The sequence below is a fragment of the Schistocerca cancellata genome, chromosome 2 (genome assembly GCF_023864275.1).
Source record: "Schistocerca cancellata isolate TAMUIC-IGC-003103 chromosome 2, iqSchCanc2.1, whole genome shotgun sequence".
Lineage (NCBI taxonomy): Eukaryota > Metazoa > Arthropoda > Insecta > Orthoptera > Acrididae > Schistocerca > Schistocerca cancellata.
Genome location: NC_064627.1, coordinates 392,179,380 through 392,201,148, shown reverse-complemented (window position 1 = coordinate 392,201,148; position 21,769 = coordinate 392,179,380). Strand labels below are relative to the sequence as shown.

The following is a 21,769-nucleotide window of genomic DNA, read 5'->3' as shown; positions in this document are numbered from 1 at the left end:
ACAGGATTATTCTAAATGATGGATTCATTTTCAAGACTTCATATTTATTCAAGTACAAATCCAGAATGAACAAGCTTTATACCAATGAAAAGAGGAAGTTTCAAAGTTCTTTTCATAGTGCTTGATATCAATTTAATAACTTTAATAATTTGTAATTAATTAGTTTTTAATCATTATTTAACAGTTATAAATGTGATAAATGATATAAATGTTCAATGTGGTTACCTTTGGCTGCACAGCAAACATCGACTCATGTAAGCATATCTGCTGTTACTGAGTGTACAGCAGCAGTGAACCGGCTCCGCAGATCTTTCAGACTAGGTGATAGAGGTGGGATGCAAACAGCTTCCTTCACAGAACCCCATAACAAATAGTCGCAGGGTGTGACATGAGGAGATCTCGGTGGCCAGAAGTGCAGATCCAGGTCTTGAAGTCCCCTGCGACTGATCCAGCTCTGAGGAAGCGAGTCATTCAAAAAGCCTCCCATCATGGTGCCAATGTGGCAGAGCTCCATCCTGTTGGAAAATGAAGGCCTGGGAATTTTCGATAACTTGAGGGAACAGCCATTGTTCCAACATGCCCAGATACGTGATTCCCATTACAGTTCTTTTCGTGAAGAAAAATGGTCCATAAACCTTTGTACATGATAGGGCACAGAACACGTTAATGTTCGGCGAGTCTCTTTCATGTTGCAATGGTGAACGTGGATTTTCCAAACACGCTATGTGAACATTGTGTCTGTTGACTTTTCCACTAAGGCGGAACGTCGCTTCATCGCTAAAAATTTCATGCTGTAGAAATGCGTCATCCTCCATCTTTGCTAGCAGACAACCACAAAATGCGAGACGCTTCTCTTTGTCATTAGGGCTGAGAGCCTGCACAAGTTTTAATCGGTAGGGCTTGTACGGCAAACGCCATCTCAGAACTTTCCATACCTTTGGTTGGGGTATTCCAAGTTATCGACTGGCTCTATTGGTAGACTTACTGGGACTACGCACAAAACTTTCTTGAATCCCGCGGACATCATCCTGTGACACAGGCGATCGGCGTGTGCTTATCCTTTGCACACACTCCCAGTCTGTTAAAATTGCTTAAACCAACGGCTAATGCTTTTGCGAGTTGGTGGTTGAATACCGAATCTGTTACGAAATGCCCGCTGCACTGCAATTTGCGACTCAATTTTCGCGAACTCAAGAACGCAGAAAACTTTGCGCTATACAGTCGCCATTTCGCGACTGAGTACTGACAGTGAAACGGAATGAGGGCCCTATTGCCGCGCGAACTCTACCGGCCGCTTCTGAAACCACCACCGCCCACCCGCCGCCGCCAGCCAAAAGCTTTGAAACTTCGCTTTTCATTGGCATAAAGCTTGTTCGTTTTGGACTTGTGCTTGAATACATACGATTTTTTGAAAATGAGTCCATCATTTAGAATAACCCTGTATATTACTTTGCCACAGCCCACGATGTTATAAAGTAGCCACAGCGATACCTCACACTGCTAAAACGTCATTCGCGAGAGCGCTCTCTCTCTCTCTCTCTCTCTCTCTCTCTCTCTCTCTCTCATACACTTGCTTCAAAAATTGTATCATGCTTAAAAGTTAAATACTGTAATGTCTTGAGAGTAAATTTCATCGCTCTCTCTCTCTCTGTGTTTTCATACTCCACTAATGTTAATGTCAGAATATGCAGTGCCTTCTCATCAGTATATTTCTTGTCTCTCTGCCTGCGTTAAATACTGCACTGCATACTTACCTGTAAATTTCATCTGTGTATTAGTAATACATTACAGAAAGAATGCGAAAGGAAGAAGTCTCAAACATAAGGTATAAAAGATATAAGGAAATTACAAGCGTGCTTGGTTAACTGCGCACATTTACGTAGGACAAGGGATGTTCAGAGTTCAAGCTGTACAATGTTTTTTACATCCAGTGTTTCTACATTTTTCACGCATACGCGCTACAAAATAATCTAGATATTAAAAAAAAATAACACATTCCAAAGAAAGTTAGCTTGGCTGACTGCACACATTTGCGTACACTGTTCAGCATGGCCTATTACTCACACCCTAACCATAATGAGGATTATTAAGAGTTTAAATTGTACATTATTATTACATTCATTGTTTTCACATGTAATATTTTTATATATTTTTCACCGTTTGCGGTGATCAGCTGGTAACTACGGCGCTATAATTCTGCCTGTGTGTTCAATCCTCCTTGAAATCAAACACAAGGTTTAATGCGTGCTGTGCAACGTACAAACTCCCACACAATCATTGATTGAATGAACTGTTTCAAAATATTTCGAATTTGTGAAATGCAACTTTTCTAAATACCTCTCAAATGACAGAATGTTCTCAAACACAACTTTCCATTCCGCAACTCAGTCTTCCGATTTAATATTTTTGGCAGACATTGTGAACTTCAAGCAATAATCTATGCTTCTCAAAGCTCCTCTTCAACAGATATTATTTCATGATCATGCGAATTGTTACCTGCTGCCTTAATAGCTAGCAAGAAAATTAATCGCGCCACCAATTCGTTCAAGTTATTGCAGTCGACATCCTGATGGCGGCTTGTTGGAGACGAACATGACATTTTTACGGACACTGTTTACTGTTGGCCTATATAAAAAACAAGTTCGATTACATCACTATTTTCGAAATCAAATGCGCCCATATTGTTCACTCTTGCCGGCCGGAGTAGCCAAGCGGTTCTAGGCGCTACAGTCTGGAACCGCGCGACCGCTACGGTCGCAGGTTCGAATCTTGCCTCGGGCATGGATGTGTGTGATGTCCTTAGGTTAGTTAGGTTTAAGTGTTTCTGAGTTCTAGGGGACTTCTGTTAAGTCCCATAGTGCTCAGAGCCATTTGAACCATTTGTTCACTCTTCCACGACAATTCGTGAGCACGGTGCTACTGTTGGGAAAGTCATATTCTCTGATTGCAGAGAATCTTGATGGTAGATTTGCACTCCTTCAGATGGACCAGCACTGTCGCTTAAATGAGGTGTCGACATATCTTGCTCTGCTTGCGTGCTGCTCCCCCTTATCCATTGCCGAAAGTCCTCCTATGCATACTGTGCTTCCATAATCAGCCAGGTGCTTCGCATTCTGTAGGGTGGAAGAAGAATCCCTGCTGTCTTGAATTACAGCAAACAAATTATAAACAAATACAAATTTCATTATTAGCAGAGTATATTAAACTTACATTTTTGTTTCCTAATCTGATGGTGCACGTACAGAGGGCAGCAGCAGTAGCAGCTGTACCAGTGACTCACTACCTGCCAGTTGTCTCGTATTTATACATATTTCCCTGCTGAGGCAACAACTGTCAACCAGTTCCAGTGAACAAAAGCGCTTAATCAGCAAGTCAGTACATTTTGTAGTATCATACTACACTGATGCTGCAAGCCAGCACAACCTTCACTTTACTTTCGACGAACATCACAAACTTCAAGCAAAACCCAATACTTCTTAAAGTCCTTTTACAATAGACAGCGTTTCATTATCATGTGAACATAGTCTGTAGCTTACAGTCAATATCTGCAGGCGATTTGTTAGACACCGTCACCCACCATTATCGTCTTCACCATAATTCTTCCTGTTTTGCTTCCGTATCTCCAGATTTCGCTTCCATAACATCTTCGTCTGTCATCTTATTTCAGAGTAGCTTCATTTCTTGAAGCCGTCTCTGAGAAATGGGAGAGATGGGAAGATTAAGAGCACGCTTTTTCAATCGATCTTCTTCTCCTCTGACAACACCTGGAGAGATTTTTTTTATATCCAGCATTAGGTGCAATGGAATAAGAATCGTAATTACGTTCTTCCCACCTGTGTGTCATTATCTCTCAGTAATGGTCCATCAATTTTACCTAACGCAGGCTTAACGATAGATGTATGTTTATAGCTTCTGTTGGGCTTTACTTGTCTGTCGGTGAGATATTTTTGGTTATGAGTATTCATAGTCCTGTTAATTTTACCATAATTTTGATGATCTTGTGGTGTGTAACTCTATCTATTGTTTAATTTTAAACCATAGATTATGCGCTTGAGGTGAGAAAAGTCATGGGATATGAATGAGGTTTTCACTCTACAGCGCTCATTCTGGTAACATCCCCCAGGCTGTGACTAAGCCATGTCTCCGCAGTATCCTTTCTTCCAGGAGTGCCAGTTCTGCAAGATTCGCAGGAGAGCTTCTGTGGAGTTTGGAAGGTAGGAGACGAGGTACTGGCAGAACTGACGCTGTGATGACCGGTCGTGAGACGTGCTTGGGTAGCTTAGATGGTAGAGAACTTGCAAGCGAAAGGCAAAGGTCCCGAGTTCGAGTCTCGGTCCGGCACACAGCTTTAATCTGCCAGGAAGTTTCATGGGATATGTCCTAATGTCGTGCCGCACCGCCTTTTGTCCAGAGTAGTGCGGCAAATCGACGTGGCATGGGCTCAGCAAGTTGTTGAAAGTCTCTTGCAGAAATATTGAGTTACGCTGTCTTTATAGCAGTCCATAATTGCGAAAGTATTGCCGGTGCAGAATTGTGTGCACGAACAGACCTCTGTATTATGTCCTATATATATGTTCGATGGGATTCATGCTGGGCCATCTGGGTGACCAAATCATTCGGTCTAATTGTCCAGAATGTTCTCCAATCACTAACAGTTATGGCTCTGTGACTTAGTGCATTGTAATCCATAAAAATTCCATCATTGTTTGCAAACATGAAGTCTATAAGTAGATGCAAATGGTCTCCCTGTAGCCGAACAGAACTATTTCCAGAACTTACCACCACCGCCAGGCGAAACACGTTATAACGTGGAATGCCGAGTTGCAGCTTTCAACGACAGATTTAAATACGCATTAATTTTGAGACGTTATTACAGTTTATTTTGGGTTGTTTCGGGACCTTGTGAAGAGTGAAACAATTTGGTAAAAACTATAGAAATGGAACTGTTATGTGATATCGAGAAAATAGATAAAAATATAACATAAAGCAGCAGAAATATTTGAGAATCATCTGGTCTTAGTTATAAAGCAAAACTAGCGCACGTTTCTTCACTCGCATTGGAAAGAATAAACATAATTTTTAATGTAAACTGATTCTCCGTGCTAAATATTTTCGATAACCTGAATGAACCACGTGCAATAGCATTCTGCTCATGCACCACACGACTTCAAAGCATGTAGTCTAGCATTATTAGTTACAACACGATGGATGTAAAAAACACACTACTTCCACAAAAACCATACTGAAACTGATAACATAAAAGTTGTCATAAAGCAGGTTGTTTTGGGTGGTATCACTTGCAGCAGCACTAGTCAACCTGGTTCCTACCACCCACTAGTGGGCGTCCCAGTTTTCATGGCGGGCTGTGGGGGTTTCAAAAACATTTACAATAGGTGTCCACAAAATTTTGACATAAAGTATTTGGTAAGTAATTTTTACTGTTTGCTGTAACTTGCTATAACTCTGCTTCATACATTTTATAAAGAAAAGTTACTTCCCTGATTTACAAATCACTGTTACTGTGGAACCGGCGGGCGGTTAGAAAATTTTACTACTAACAGAGATTCGAAAGTGGGCAATAGGTAAAAACGGTTGACTTCCCCTGATTTACAATCGTTACTTATTTCATGCAAGCTTGCACTTCCGTTTATCAATATGCACTGCTGTTAAATATCATGGTTCCTCGACGTCATGTATCAGGAGCACCTGGATATCCTCCACCCATTCAAGAACTATTTGTCCATCTGTTCCGTCGCTTCATGTCTCCAAATGTTCCCGCGGAGCCTGCTCCAAGATCCAATTCACTTTTTCACTACGGACTTGACGTCATTCAGCCCTTCAGTGCCGGCCGGTGTGGCCGTGCGGTTAAAGGCGCTTCAGTCTGAAACCGCATGACCGCTATGGTCGCAGGTTCGAATCCTGCCTCGGGCATGGATGTGTGTGATGCTCTTAGGTTAGTTAGGTTTAAGTAGTTCTAAGTTCTAGGGGACTGATGACCACTGATGTTAAGTCCCATAGTGCTCAGAGCCATTTGAACCATTTTTGAATCAGCCCTTCAGTAGAGTGGGCCCCATGTTATTTAACGAATTATTTATTGAGCAGCATAGTGCTACGAAGAGAAAAATACCTTATAACAACTACATTTACATTAGACGCATATTACCATATAGTGCCACTGACTTGTATTGTGGCCGGTGTGGCCGAGCGGTTCTAGGCGCCACAGTGTGGAACCGCGCGTCCGCTACGGTCGCAGGTTCGAGTCCTGCCTCGGGCATGGATGTGTGTGATGTCCTTAGGTTAGTTAGGTTTAAGTAGTTCTAAGTTCTAGGGGACTGATGACCTCAGATGTTGAGTCCCATAGTGCTCAGAGCCATTTGAACCATTTGACTTGTATTATTCACCACAGGCACCTCAAAGGCCTACCTTCTCACATTTCAGTGCCAGCTGGTAGAGTGACAGCAGTCCTGTTTAACCGCAGCGTCGCAGCCTCCGTTTTATGTTACGGAGACAGCTACACGTGCTCCTCGCTGTTTAGACATCGTCCTGCATTTTCTGCCTCATGAGGAGACCATGATTCGAATTTGCCTATTATCTGTGGCCTGCATTCCTACGATGTTACACTGTTCCCTCTTCAAACAATAAATTACGTGTTTGGTTACTGTATATAGATATACTGGACATAACTGAGAGTTTCCAGAATGAGATTTTCACTCTGCAGCGGAGTGTGCGCAGATATGAAACTTCCTGGCAGATTAAAACTGTGTGCCGGACCGAGACTCGAACTCGGGACCTTTGCCTTTTGCGGGCAATGCTCTACCAACTGAGCTACCCAAGCACGACTCACGACCCGTCATCACAGCGTCAGTTCTGCCAGTACCTCGTCTCCTACCTTCCAAACTCCACAGAAGCTCTCCTGCGAGCTGTGCTCCTGCTGAAGCTGTGATGACGGGTCGTGAGTCGTGCTTGGGTAGCTCAGTTGGCAGAGCACTTGCCCGAGCAAGGCAGAGGTCCCGAGTTCCAGTCTCGGTCCGGCACACAGTTTTAATCTAAAAAAATGGTTCAAATGGCTCTGAGCACTATGGGACTCAACATCTTAGGTCATACGTCCCCTAGAACTTAGAACTACTTAAATCTAACTAACCTAAGGACATCACACACACCCATGCCCGAGGTAGGATTTGAACCTGCGACCGTAGCAGTCCCGCGGTTCCGGACTGCAGCGCCTGAACCGCTAGACCACCGCGGCCGGCCAGTTTTAATCTGCGAAGAGGTTTCATATCAGCGCACACTCTGCTGCAGAGAGAAAATCTCATTCTGGAAACATCCCTCCGGCTGTGGCTAAGCCATGTCTCTGCAATATCCTTTCTTCCAGGAGTGCTACGAGGGTCACTCCAAAAGAAATGCACACTATTTTTTTAAAAAATCCATATTTTATTCTGCATGTTTGAAAGTTTTAGCGTGTGTAGATACATCCTTTAGGAACAATATTTTCATTTCTCCACATAATTTCCATCCCTCTCAACTGCCTTACGGCATCTTGCAACCAGCGTCTGTATACCCGCATATTAAAATTCTGGACCAACCTGCTGGAGCCACTGTTTGGCAGCATGCACAAGGGAGTCATTACCTTCAAAACTTGTTCCACGAAGAGAGTCTTTCAGTTTCCCAAAGAGATGATAGTCACATGGAGCCAGGTCAGGACTGTAAGTCGGGTGTTTCAGTGTTGTCCATCCGAGTTTTGTGATCGCTTCCATGGTTTTTTGACTGACATGTGGCCGTGCATTGTCGTGCAACAGCAGAACATCCTGCTTTTGCCGATGCGGTCGATCACGACTCAGTAAAGCTTGAAGTTTCTTCAGTGTCATCACATATGCATCAGAATTTATGGTGGTTCCACTTGGCACGATGTCCACAAGCAAGAGTCCTTCGGAATCGAAAAACCCCGTAGCCATAACTTTTCCAGCAGAAGGTGTGGTTTTGAATTTTTTTTTCTTGGATGAATTTGCATGATGCCACTCCATTGATTGCCTCTTCGTCTCTGGTGAAAAATGATGGGGTCATGTTTCATCACCTGTCACAATCCTTCCAAGAAATTCATCTCCACCATTCCCGTACTGTTCCAAAAGTTCGCTGCATACCGTTTTTCTTGTTTCTTGGTGAGCCACTGTCAACATCTTGGGAACACACCTGGCACAAACCTTTTTTAACGCCAACACCTTCAGTATTCTGCAAACACTTCCTTCCCCTATCCCAACGTAGCGTGACAATACGTTCACTGTGGTGCGTCTGCCAGCAGTCAGCAATTCGTTAACTCTCTGCACATTGTCTGTAGTGTGTGTAGTACGAGGCCGTCCGCTGCGAGAACAATCCTCAATATTTCCGTGCCCGCTTTCATCACGTAACCTGCTTGCCGACCGACTAACTGTACTGCGATCGACAGCAGCATCTCCGTACACCTTTTTCAACCTCTTGTGGATGTTTCCCACTGTCTCGTTTTCGCAGTACAGGAATTATATGACAACACGTTGCTTCTGATGAACGTCGAGTGTAGCAGCCATCTTGAAGACATGCTGTGACGGGAACAGGTTGAACTAAGTTTGAAAACAAGCGGGAAGGATGCATCTACACACTGTAAAGCTTTCACAGATGCAGAATGAAAACTGTATTTTTACAAAAATAGTGTGCATTTCTTTTGGAGTGACCCTCGTAGTTCTGCAAGGTTCGCAGGAGAGCTTCTGTGAAGTTTGGACGGTAGGAGACGAGGAACTGGCAGAACTGAAGCTATGAGAACGAGTCGTGAGTCGTGCTTGGGTAACTCAGTTGGTAGAGCACTTGCCCGCGAAAGGCAAAGGTCCTGAGTTCCAGTCTCGGTCAGCCACACAGTTTTAATCTGTCAGGAAGTTTCGTAAATGTTAAAACTCTTGTTAACTTTTGGTGGTATTCTACGTCCCACTAAGGCAAAGTTATTTTGCAATACGTTCCAGATTCTTTACGAAACGCTGCCGTGAAACAGTTACGGACGCTGAAAATCTTGGAATGTAATGTTCGTCCTGTAATACCGCAAACTTCATGATTTGAATATGTACGAGTTTTGAAACGGAACTAAATGGTCAAGTCAGAAACGATAACTGTTTCATTGTTATCCTTACATTATGTCCTAATCACGGTGTTCAGAAATTCTCATTATAGACTTATGGGACTTTAAGATAATATTTTGAATTGGAACCCATGTCCCTGTGCTACAACCATTTGAAAACATGTTGGTAACGCGACCTCTTGTGTAAGTAATTGATTAGGCATGAGCAAGAACATCACAAGTTTTACAGTTACCTCATTAGTAACCAAAGAAATTGCTCGTGTACTCGCTGATGTGGTCTCTTCCCGGCATCTTCCAGTTATGGTTGCAGAGTCTCCTTGGAGCACCTCAGTTACACCTGCTGACGGTGTAGGTACCCTTTCTCCAAGCCGTTGCTCAATTGTGTCGAAGAGGGTATATGATGGAGTTAGACATGGTGGGGAACGATGTTGGTAAAGCTGATGAGCTGCTCTTCTACTGCCGTGAGCTTCGCCAATCAGAAGGATCACGCCAGAGTATTCCGCAAACATGAACTCAACGATGTTGCTCTAAGTGATCACAAGTTAGAAAGGTAGGATAGACTCAAATGACATCACCCGATCCGACGTAAGCACCTTCCACCATGACTACCCTCTTGCGTATCTACCTAGCAAACATGTTTTCAAATGAAACTTCCTGGCAGATTAAAACTGTGTGCCGGGCCGAGACTCGAACTCGGGACCTTTGCCTTTCGCGGGCAAGTGCTCTACCAACTGAGCTACCCAAGCACGACTCACGCCCCGTCCACACAGCTTTACTTCTGCCAGTACCTCGTCTCCTACCTTCCAAACTTTACAGAAGCTCTCCTGCGAACCTTGAAGAACTACGAGGGTCACGTTCGCAGGAGAGCTTCTGTAAAGTTTGGAAGGTAGGAGACGAGGTACTGGCAGAAGTAAAGCTGTGTGGACGGGGCGTGAGTCGTGCTTGGGTAGCTCAGTTGGTAGAGCACTTGCCCGCGAAAGGCAAAGGTCCCGAGTTCGAGTCTCGGCCCGGCACACAGTTTTAATCTGCCAGGAAGTTTCATATCAGCGCACACTCCGCTGCAGAGTGAAAATCTCATTCTGGATGTTTTCAAATGGCTGTAGTATGAAAACGGCACTTTTCCGGACATGGGTTCCTGTTCAAAATGTTATGTAACGGGAATTTCCGAACACCCTGCATAGTCGCTTGAAGTTAACCGAACTTATTGTTATCAGACAGCGGCGTAGTGTTAGTCATCCCACATGTATGCAAACTGCTCCAATAGCTTCTAGCGATAGCGTTACTGCTTTTCGCTTCTTCGTATAGATCTTTTCTATTAGTTGCTTTGTGTTGTTTTACTGTTATTATTATTATTTGCGTAACAACGCATATATGAAAAGAGCCGCGAAATACCTTTTAGTAATGCTGTGCTATGAATTTCCTTATAATCATTAATTTTCAACAAAACAGAATATATTGGGTTCTTATTGTTCTGTATCTGGCTTTCTATTAAAGGAACATTTTTCGTTACTGTAACTCACTCTAAAAGTCAACATATCTTCCCTACTTTACAGTTATTGAAAATGAAAATTACTTTGTTATGAACACTGCTGTTACAGTTCGCATGATTGTTCAAAAACAAAATTTTGCAGTGGATTTTGGTTATCAGTAAAACACCATTCAGTACCACGACCAGCACAAGAACATGAGACTATTATCGGAGAAAAATACGTTTTCACTATAAGGTTTGCCAGACCAGAACCAAGCACAGCAAGATTCCTATTATATTACGAAGGTAAATTATCTTTTTGTACTGTTAGTTATATATATTATCAGCGGCCCGCGTCAACCTGCAACACTTCATAAAATCTACTGTTCTGCTCTGCAAGTCCGGAAGCTGAAAGAAATAATTTTATTTCACTATTACCTTCCCGCTTCTTTGTGGTATGATAGATTTCATTTAATGTAGTTTGAATACGCCGCGGCAGCGGCTCGTTCGTTCGTAGCGCAGCTAGGCACCACGGATAATATTTAAATAACTGAAAATGTCTCAAAAGATGGGATAATATGCCAAGCAAGCTATTACAAATAATAATGCAAGGTTTCATTTAAATAACTCTATTCAAAACATTTAAATATGTTAACTATTACACACCTTTAAAATGAGTACGTAATGGCGTACATCTCTCAGTCTTGACAAAAGAAGGCTACGCTAGCGTACAATACAACGTCACAGGCTATCCTACTCGCTTAACTCCAAGAAAAAGACAGAGAAATTAATGTTCGCTCTGTATTATTTATACTAGTTGCACATTCCCATCTTTGTTTGATATTTATCGTCTGTGACGGTTTCAGTACTCGCCGACACAGATATTATCTAAAATAAATAATAAAAAAAATACATAATTTTATACAATAACAAAATATGATACACAAGGTTTTCTCGTTACTACATAACATGTCTTTTGCTAATAGACGTTACAATGCCCCCTGGCAGCAATTGACTAACGTTAAGAATGTTCGGCAATATGCTGCCACTAACGTCTGTTTTGTCATTGTCTATCACCTTAATTGGAATATTCACTGTTCACTTCTTAGCTCTTTTGCACTATAGTTTTAATTACACTCTTTATAGTTTTCTCACACTTTGCGAGGTGACCATAAACCTAGTCCCAGGGTCCTTACAGTTATCTGGCTCCCCCATTCGGGCTACGTGCGGTCAGAAAACCTGGGAAAATTGCGCCGGAGCCATGGTCATCTCGCCGGGTTTGTCTTAACACACAGTTTGATTGTTCATCAAAAAAGGTTGGACTTTATCCAATGTTCACAGATAACAAAGGCTATTAATGACAAAATGTTAAACTTTTAGTCTCTTTGTTAAAAATGTACCTTCTACACTTTTTCATATTTGTGTTCTGTGTTACAATGAAAGTCAATCATTAAACAGTTTTACAGTAGTGTAATGGATTGTCTCTGCACATACTCACGACAAATGTTTTACCATGGTATAGCATTCGTGTCAGTTTACTTCACTAATATGATGAAAACATATCATATATATCACTGAACCAATGAATATTTTGAGTCTACACACAGTAACTAAAGAAAAAAAATGTTCGTCACGTAATTTCGTGTCCAATAAACCATTTTCATATTAGTACATTAACCACGTAGTTGGTAGTTCGGTTGAATGACAACAATGTTGTACGAAGCGGGCGGCGCGAAGCAATTGTTGCGTAGCGTCGTCTGGAACGCGGCGTGCCGACGACCGCTGGGGTCGACGACCGGCTCGCAGTAACAGCGACGTCGTGCTGAGGTGGCGCCCGAGCAGTCGCGAACCGCGCCGAACCATCCACCAATATCGGCGTGTTGCAGTGGTTTACCGCGACCGGCTGGCTGGCGGCACGGCACTCGTCTCTGCTTCTCCGCATGGCTCCCCGTCGTAACGCATGAAACAAATATTCCTCAACGGTGTACTGTCTTTAAGGATACAGATTACTAGCTGTGGAAGAAAATGCAACTTGGTTAAAAGCGTTTATTGTTCAGTAAGCCGTCGCTTCGCTGGTATGCACAGGATGTTTTGGCGTGATAACAGTTTTCTTGTGGCATTGTGACACTGGTATTCAGGGTTCGTCACACGCACATTGTACTACACACTTTCACTTGTTCTCACGGTCGATACGCTGCCAGAGCGTCTCTCAACACGCGAAAATGTTTCGGTTCACACACACTAAATGTCTCCGTCGAGCAATGTTTGTTTGAATCGACTCTGAACGGATCACTAACTACTGTTTTTATACACAGTATATTGTTCGTTGAGCACTGCACTATGACAGTTAGTCACTCAACACTTGACTTATACCGACGTATATATTGGTGCAGATACAACAGTCATTTTCTGTCCCTACTACACACAAAATTCCGTCCTTTCCTCGATTGTTTATGCACACAGTTTATTTTTAATGCATCTCAACTGTTCTTAGCATAATCACTCTCATCTACATTGAGTCCATTGTGTTTACCTTGTCACTACACACTTTTAATGCTATTACTAAGCGTATATGGCCTTTTTGTAATTATTTAAAGGTGTGTGATTTTTGGTACATAGCTTTCTTTTCCTTTTTCAGTGTAGCTTGCCAGGTTATCACCCATCTAGCAAACAGATTTTACCATGTGCATGACAGCTTGACTTGGGCATATTGCTCAATAAATACCTCATTTAGTACTAGTATTATTTTTAATGATCTGTCCTACAGGACTACAGTGTAGTTTCCGCGTTGATTGACTTAATTCGCGTATCGCGTAATTAATATTCAAGGGCGTGTACCAAGTACACAGGCTTCAATTGAAGCATCGATACATACAAAGCGGAGTTCACACGGAACGGGTTTGTTTTTGATTGGATTCTGCTCCAGTGTCGTTCTCAGATCACTACTGGCAGTAAACGTTACATCACATAATTGTTTCGTACTACAAAGTCAATTTTTGGCTAGTAGAAACTCTCTCTCAGGGTTCCTTAATTCTAACACAATTACATCTGTTACTTTACTATATGGGATTGCATCATTAATTGTACTTACTTACTACAAATGGAAAATGATTCAAAAAATTAATCCTTATTTTATCAACAAAAAGATTGTTCGTTGCTTGATGAGCATATAGTATTTTAATGACACTAATTGTCTGTAAACAAGGTCTTCCCTTTGCATGCTATTGCTCAATTTACTGATTCTACTTCCTCGAAGTTTAATTACACACTAATTCTTTCTTAAAACTAACATACTTATACTCTAAAACACAATTGAAATCTTCTTATAACTACTACTATTTACATGTGACATGTCACTGAATAAATGATTTTACATCTTTACATGGATACAATCCTTTTATCTTCCCCGTTTGGGGATGTGCTAACAAATAGCTACATTCGTGTGGCACCTTTATTACTTCAAAGGGCCCTGAATATAGCAATTGCCACTTACTATTTTGCTTTAAGGTGGCTGAGGATTTGGGGTGGTTACGAATAAGCACCCTGTCCCCTACATTGTATTTCTGTTTGTTAGTTACACCTGCTTGCTTAAATCTCTCTAATACTCTATGCAGCAATTCCATATGTTCGTCCCAAGTAGCAGTAGCGATTACAAGGTCATCAACATATACTGTGATTTTTTCTAACAAGTCTGGACCCAGTAGCGTGTCTAGAGCAGTAATAAATACTCCAGCACTCACATTCAATCCGAAGGGAAGTACCTTGAATTGGTAACTTCGCCCTCCGAATATGAAGGCTGTGTACTTCCTTGATTCTGGTGTAAGTGGGATTTGCCAGTACGAACTTTTAAGATCGACCGAGGTCAAGTACTGCACTCCGTGAAATTTTTGTATCTGCTCATCTAAATTTTCTGGACAAGTCCTGACAGGTATAATAATTTTATTGATGTCCCGCGCATCTAACACTAGCCGGATTTTTCCGTTGGCTTTCGCCACTGCTACAAGAGGACTACTGTATGGGGAGAAAGAGGGCTCAATGATATCCCACTCTAACATCTTCCGAATCTCTTTAGCCACTACTTCCCTCCTCGACCAAGGGATGGAGTAAGTTGCGCGACAGTATGTTTTGTGGGGCATCACCTCTATGTGATAGTGGTACCCTTTGACTATTCCTGGTCGGTCGGTAAATACCATGGTATATTCCGATAGCAGCTGCGTCAACTGTTGCTTTTGTATGTTGCTTAAACTTTCAGATTCCTGTACTTTGGTTTGAAATGCCTCAACATTTGTTTCAAAATTTCGATCCTCTAAATTCGGGTAATAGAGGTCTGCTACATGTGAAAAATCATCGAGGTGTAGTAGCCAGGGGTTTCTACATTGGATATTAATTCGGTTGCAACATGGCACAAGTACCTCCTTCGATTTCATCTCAGGCAACTCAATCCTCCTACCTTTATTAACTATGCTTAGTTTTCCCGAGGAGAGGTCGATCACGGCGTCCCTCTCACGGAGAAAATCTACTCCCAGAATGCAGGCCACCTTTAACCCTTTAACAATGAGGAACGAGCTCACTATGGCTTCGCCCTCCTTACAAATCTCCACCTGCACCTGGTACTTAACTAATTGGCTCTGTGCACTTATGGCTCCAGACACCTTGCAATTATTAACCGGGAAAGTCGGTATGCTACGTCCCTTCCTCAGCGCTTTTAACAACTCTATACTCATTACACTCACTGAGGCACCTGTGTCGATGATTATATTCACTGCAACATCATTGATTTTCGCTTCTATTATGGCTTGCACATTCTCGTTGCTATTTTTCTTACATTCGTGCGGTTCGGTCAGTAGATCTTTATCCATACTGATACCGTCGTTGTATCGCAGCATACGTATTCCAGGGATATTATTGTCATTCGTGTTGCTCTCACTCCACCCCTCGGCCAGCGATGGAGAGCATATCGCGGCCGATTCTAGTTTGTTGGATTGCTTGCTTGTGAGGTACTTGAACGGCTATGTGTACGTTTTGATTTGTAGGCCGCCACGACTGCGCAATAGGCGCGTTTTGCTGTGGTGGTCTGTTGTTGTCGTACCGGTCATTACCCTGTCGCTCTGGGCTTGGTCGCTGATTCTGATTCCAATTGCGATTACTGTCACTGTAATTGCTGTGCCACTGACCTCTCGCATTTTTCCAGCGGTTGGTCCCTGGCAGTCCGGAATCGTACCGGTCGTCAAATCGACGCTTTTTATTATGGGACGGTTGCCCATACCCGTTCTGACTTCTACCATTATTACCATTTTGCGAATGCTCTTGCCGCTTGTTACCACCTCCACCATTTCCATGGATGTGGTTTTGTGCGCTATTATTTCTGTCATGTTTACACCCTGATCCATTATTCCGCGAGTGATCACACGCTGCTTTTGCGTCTTCCTGGATTAAGTCTATTGAATCTAGAACAGACAGGAAATGTTCCATGTCGCTCTCTGGTACGTGTATTAATTTCTCTTTGATATGAATGGGTAAATGTGATTTTAGGAGTCTTATTATGTCTCTTGGTGAGATAGGCTCGTCCCAGTAGCGCGTTTTGTTTATATACTTTTCAAAATACCGTCTCAAATTCCCAAGACGGGGTGAGTACGGTTCGGGATTGTATACTTCTTTTCTTAGCCGCTCTTGTATACAAGGCGACCAGTATTTCGACAAAAACGCCCTTTCGAACTGTTCATACGTCATGCAGCTGTCTGCTACTTCCGTAGCCCACAACGCTGCATCACCCTGAATGTATGACATTACGTATTGAATTTTCTGTGCTTCGTTCCACACACTAGGCAAGATATTTTTAAAGCTTTTTATGAATACTACGGGGTGTACTGACTTCCGTTCAGTAGTAAACGTTTGAAACTGCCTATTTTTGATTAAACTTTCTTCAACTAATATTTTTGGACTATATTGGTTTGCTCCTGGGACATAGGCTGTGTGCTCCGAACCGAAGCTACAGCTCTTCGCATTATCGCCTAAAGATTCACCATTGTTGCGTCGCGTATAAGTTTGTGCGTTGCCAAAAACATTGGCTGTTGGCGACATAGTTTCATGTTCAAGATGTTTGCTGCTCTGGGCTAAATCCTTTTCCAAGTCGGATATCCGTTTACTAATATTCACTTGCCACTGCGGAATATCCTCACTGAGTATTTGTTTGATGGTTTGCACGTCGTTCTGTACCTGACTATTTACTGCGGTACTGAACGATTCGGAATCTCTATCTGCCATGGCTGCTTGTACCTTAGAATTAATATTTTTGTCGATCTCACTCTCCTTCGCTTCAAGCCATGAGTTAAATTCGGTTTCAATTTTAGTCGCTTGTTCGTTCCACTTCTGCTCTACAAGCTGTGTGGAATCTATTTCTAGCTTTTCTAATCAGTTGGCTAAAACACCTATCTCGTCTACCCTGTTAGTGTTTGCTACTTGCAGGTTGTTGACCTGTACAGTCAACTCCTGCACGGCTTTAGGTATCGACTCATAATTCTGTTTCATACAGGCAATCTCTTTTTTCATAATTTCTAACGATTGCACAAGTTGCTGGTCCCGCTCAGCTAACTGGCGATCCCGCTCAGCTTGCTGCGCGAGAAAGATCTCAATTTTTTCATCCCTTTCAGCTTGTTGTTGCGCGAATTTTGACTGGTAATCCAGCATGCGCTCTAATATCGCCTGAAGTGAATACCCACCAGGCAGATTACCACTCTCTGGTTCCTGCTTTTCTGGGGTTGTTACACTTTCTTTGTCTACCTCTCCTTGAGCACTGGGGGGAGGTGGCATCACTTCCTGTGCTCCTGCCCCCACATTTTCGCATGGTATATCCTCAAAAAGAGTACTTGTACTGCTTAATGCACCCGTTTCTACATTTCCTGCACTAACTAATGGCTGTTCCTCAGTATCCATATTGCTCGGACGTTGACTACGCAATTTAACCATATTCATAAATTGCCTACTCGAACACAAGATCTGACAGTTTTTCCACTTGCACACAAAATATGTTAATTTATCTACAATACACTGCACACTAAAAATTACTATCTACAATCAACTTTGCCCTGTCATAAACACTAACGTCAAACTACGCACACCACTAGCGATATGAGATCACTTCACTGGAGTTAAGCTTCTACAAACAGGACAACTACATTGTAGTCTTACCTTTATTTTATCTGATTTCGGGGTTCGGCTGCCCCCGGATTATGTAGTCGTTACAGTTTCTCAGTACTATCAGGATCGTTTCCTTTGACTCGCTTGCAGTAGTGCGTTTTTTCATGAAATGTTTGTACATTCATTAATACATGGCATTAATCATGATACACATACATACATTTATCACTAAATACATACATATATATAACAATAGACACTGAAAAGAAAATACACTCCTGGAAATCGAAATAAGAACACCGTGAATTCATTGTCCCAGGAAGGGGAAACTTTATTGACACATTCCTGGGGTCAGATACATCACATGATCACACTGACAGAACCACAGGCACATAGACACAGGCAACAGAGCATGCACAATGTCGGCACTAGTACAATGTATATCCACCTTTCGCAGCAATGCAGGCTGCTATTCGCCCATGGAGACGATCGTAGAGATGCTGGATGTAGTCCTGTGGAACGGCTTGCCATGCCATTTCCACCTGGCGCCTCAGTTGGACCAGCGTTCGTGCTGGACGTGCAGACCGCGTGAGACGACGCTTCATCCAGTCCCAAACATGCTCAATGGGGGACAGATCCGGAGATCTTGCTGGCCAGGGTAGTTGACTTACACCTTCTAGAGCACGTTGGGTGGCACGGGATACATGCGGACGTGCATTGTCCTGTTGGAACAGCAAGTTCGATGACGGTTTGGATGTACCGTGCACTATTCAGTGTCCCCTCGACGATCACCAGTGGTGTACGGCCAGTGTAGGAGATCGCTCCCCACACCATGATGCCGGGTGTTGGCCCTGTGTGCCTCGGTCGTATGCAGTCCTGATTGTGGCGCTCACCTGCACGGCGCCAAACACGCATACGACCATCATTGGCACCAAGGCAGAAGCGACTCTCATCGCTGAAGACGACACGTCTCCATTCGTCCCTCCATTCACGCCTGTCGCGACACCACTGGAGGTGGGCTGCACGATGTTGGGGCGTGAGCGGAAGACGGCCTAACGGTGTGCGGGACCGTAGCCCAGCTTCATGGAGACGGTTGCGAATGGTCCTCGCCGATACCCCAGGAGCAACAGTGTCCCTAATTTGCTGGGAAGTGGCGGTGCGGTCCCCTACGGCACTGCGTAGGATCCTACGGTCTTGGCGTGCATCCGTGCGTCGCTGCGGTCCGGTCCCAGGTCGACGGGCACGTGCACCTTCCGCCGACCACTCGACCAGTACAACATCGATGTACTGTGGAGACCTCACGCCCCACGTGTTGAGCAATTCGGCGGTACGTCCACCCGGCCTCCCGCATGCCCACTATACGCCCTCGCTCAAAGTCCGTCAACCGCACATACGGTTCACGTCCACGCTGTCGCGGCATGCTACCAGTGTTAAAGACTGCGATGGAGCTCCGTATGCCACGGCAAACTGGCTGACACTGACGGCGGCGGTGCACAAATGCTGCGCAGCTAGCGCCATTCGACGGCCAACACCGCGGTTCCTGGTGTGTCCGCTGTGCCGTGCGTGTGATCATTGCTTGTACAGCCCTCTCGCAGTGTCCGGAGCAAGTATGGTGGGTCTGACACACCGGTGTCAATGTGTTCTTTTTTCCATTTCCAGGAGTGTACATAAAACAATTATTTTCGTGGCCACTGCAAATTCGGGCCCCACGTTGGGCGCCAGTTTCGCTTCTTCGTATAGATCTTTTCTATTAGTTGCTTTGTGTTGTTTTACTGTTATTATTATTATTTGCATAACAACGCATATATGAAAAGAGCCGCGAAATACCTTTTAGTAATGCTGTGCTATGAGTTTCTTTATAATCATTAATTTTCAACAAAACAGAATATATTGGGTTCTTATTGTTCTGTATCTGGCTTTCTATTAAAGGAACATTTTTCGTTACTGTAACTCACTCTAAAAGTCAACATATCTTCCCTACTTTACAGTTATTGAAAATGAAAATTACTTTGTTATGAATACTGCTGTTACAGTTCGCATGATTGTTCAAAAACAAAATTTTGCAGTGGATTTTGGTTATCAGTAAAACACCATTCAGTACCACGACCAGCACAAGAACATGAGACTATTATCGGAGAAAAATACGTTTTCACTATAAGGTTTGCCAGACCAGAACCAAGCTCAGCAAGATTCCTATTATATTACGAAGGTAAATTATCTTTTTGTACTGTTAGTTATATATATTATCAGCGGCCCGCGTCAACCTGCAACACTTCATAAAATCTACTGTTCTGCTCTGCAAGTCCGGAAGCTGAAAGAAATAATTTTATTTCACTATTACTTTCCCGCTTCTTTGTGGTATGATAGATTTCATTTAATGTAGTTTGAATACGCCGCGGCAGCGGCTCATTCGTTCGTAGCGCAGCTAGGCACCACGGATAATATTTAAATAACTGAAAATGTCTCAAAAGATGGGATAATATGCCAAGCAAGCTATTACAAATAATAATGCAAGGTTTCATTTAAATAACTCTATTCAAAACATTTAAATATGTTAACTATTACACACCTTTAAAATGAGTACGTAATGGCGTACATCTCTCAGTCTTGACAAAAGAAGGCTACGCTAGCGTACAATACAACGTCACAGGCTATCCTACTCGCTTAACTCCAAGAAGAAGACAGAGAAATTAATGTTCGCTTTGTATTATTTATACTAGTTGCACATTCCCATCTTTGATATTTATCGTCTGTGACGGTTTCAGTACTCGCCGACACAGATATTATCTAAAATAAATAATAAAAACAAATACATAATTTTATACAATAACAAAATATGATACACAAGGTTTTCTCGTTACTACATAATATGTCTTTTGCTAATAGACGTTACATGCTCCATGGTAGTTTCACTGGAGAAAATATTAGCGCTATTGTGGTCGAATAGAGTTTATAGATACCCTCTTTCGAGCTGAAGATAATTCACGAAAACGTCTGGGAAATTGCATGTTAGTATTGTGACGCTTTAATGTTGGAATAAACGCTGAAGAATACTGCATGAGAAGGCTAATAGAAACTAGATGGAATATAATATTTAACGTGATTTTAAAATGTTTCCGTAGGTTACGGCGCGTCTGGCAGTGTCATCACTGTGGGAGGACAAATAGACAGCTTGCTGTTGCAGTACACTCCCAGCTGACGGAAGCAGACCGACAGTGCAAGCAAATTTAAACACTGGGCAAACCGGCGGCGGGGGCTAATATTGTTTTATTTGAGAGTAAACGTGTGAGAGTTCCTGTAGCGGCGCTGTTTGTAATTGCATTCTGACGGCCTTTAACACGCGGTGTAAGATCAGCTGGGGCAAGGGTTCACCCTCAGGGGGTTCAGCTGTGATGAGTTATATAGAGACCGAGACACGAACACAGGCATATACAGGGTTATTACAAATGATTTAAGCGATTTCACAGCTCTACAATAACTTTATTATTCGAGATATTTTCACAATGCTTTGCACACACATACAAAAACTCAAAAAGTTTTTTTAGGCATTCACAAATGTTCGATATGTGCCCCTTTAGTGATTCGGCAGACATCAAGCCGACAATCAAGTTCCTCCCACACTCGGCGCAGCATGTCCCCATTAATGAGTTTGATGCGAGCTCGCAGTTCTGGAACGTTTCTTGGTAGAGGAGGTTTAAACACTGAATCTTTCACATAACCCCTCAGAAAGAAATCGCATGGGGTTAAGTCGGGAGAGCGTGGAGGTCATGACATGAATTGCTGATCATGATCTCCACCACGACCAATCCATCGGTTTTCCAATCTCCTGTTTAAGAAATGCCGAACATCATGATGGAAGTGCGGTGGAGCACCATCCTGTTGAAAGATGAAGTCGACGCTGTCGGTCTCCAGTTGTGGCATGAGCCAATTTATTCGTCGACTTCCGCGGGCTACGCGTGAAACTTGCCCGCACGCGTTCAACCGTTTCTTCGCTCACTGCAGGCCGACCCGTTGATTTCCCCTTACAGATGCATCCAGAAGCTTTAAACTGCGCATACCATCACCGA

The 21,769-nt window shown here is 43.1% G+C and overlaps 3 non-coding genes across 3 annotated transcripts; 1 reads left to right on the top strand and 2 right to left on the bottom strand.

Annotated features, from left to right (window-relative positions):
* Nucleotides 1-6,762: 6,762 nt before the first annotated feature.
* On the bottom strand, nucleotides 6,763-6,836 carry Trnal-caa (transfer RNA leucine (anticodon CAA)). The gene has a single exon. It is a non-coding gene; the product is annotated as a tRNA-Leu (tRNA).
* Nucleotides 6,837-9,769: 2,933 nt separating this feature from the next.
* Nucleotides 9,770-9,844, bottom strand: Trnas-cga (transfer RNA serine (anticodon CGA)). The gene has a single exon. It is a non-coding gene; the product is annotated as a tRNA-Ser (tRNA).
* A 192-nt stretch (nucleotides 9,845-10,036) lies between these two features.
* On the top strand, nucleotides 10,037-10,111 carry Trnas-cga (transfer RNA serine (anticodon CGA)). Its single transcript has one exon. It is a non-coding gene; the product is annotated as a tRNA-Ser (tRNA).
* Nucleotides 10,112-21,769: the final 11,658 nt, after the last annotated feature.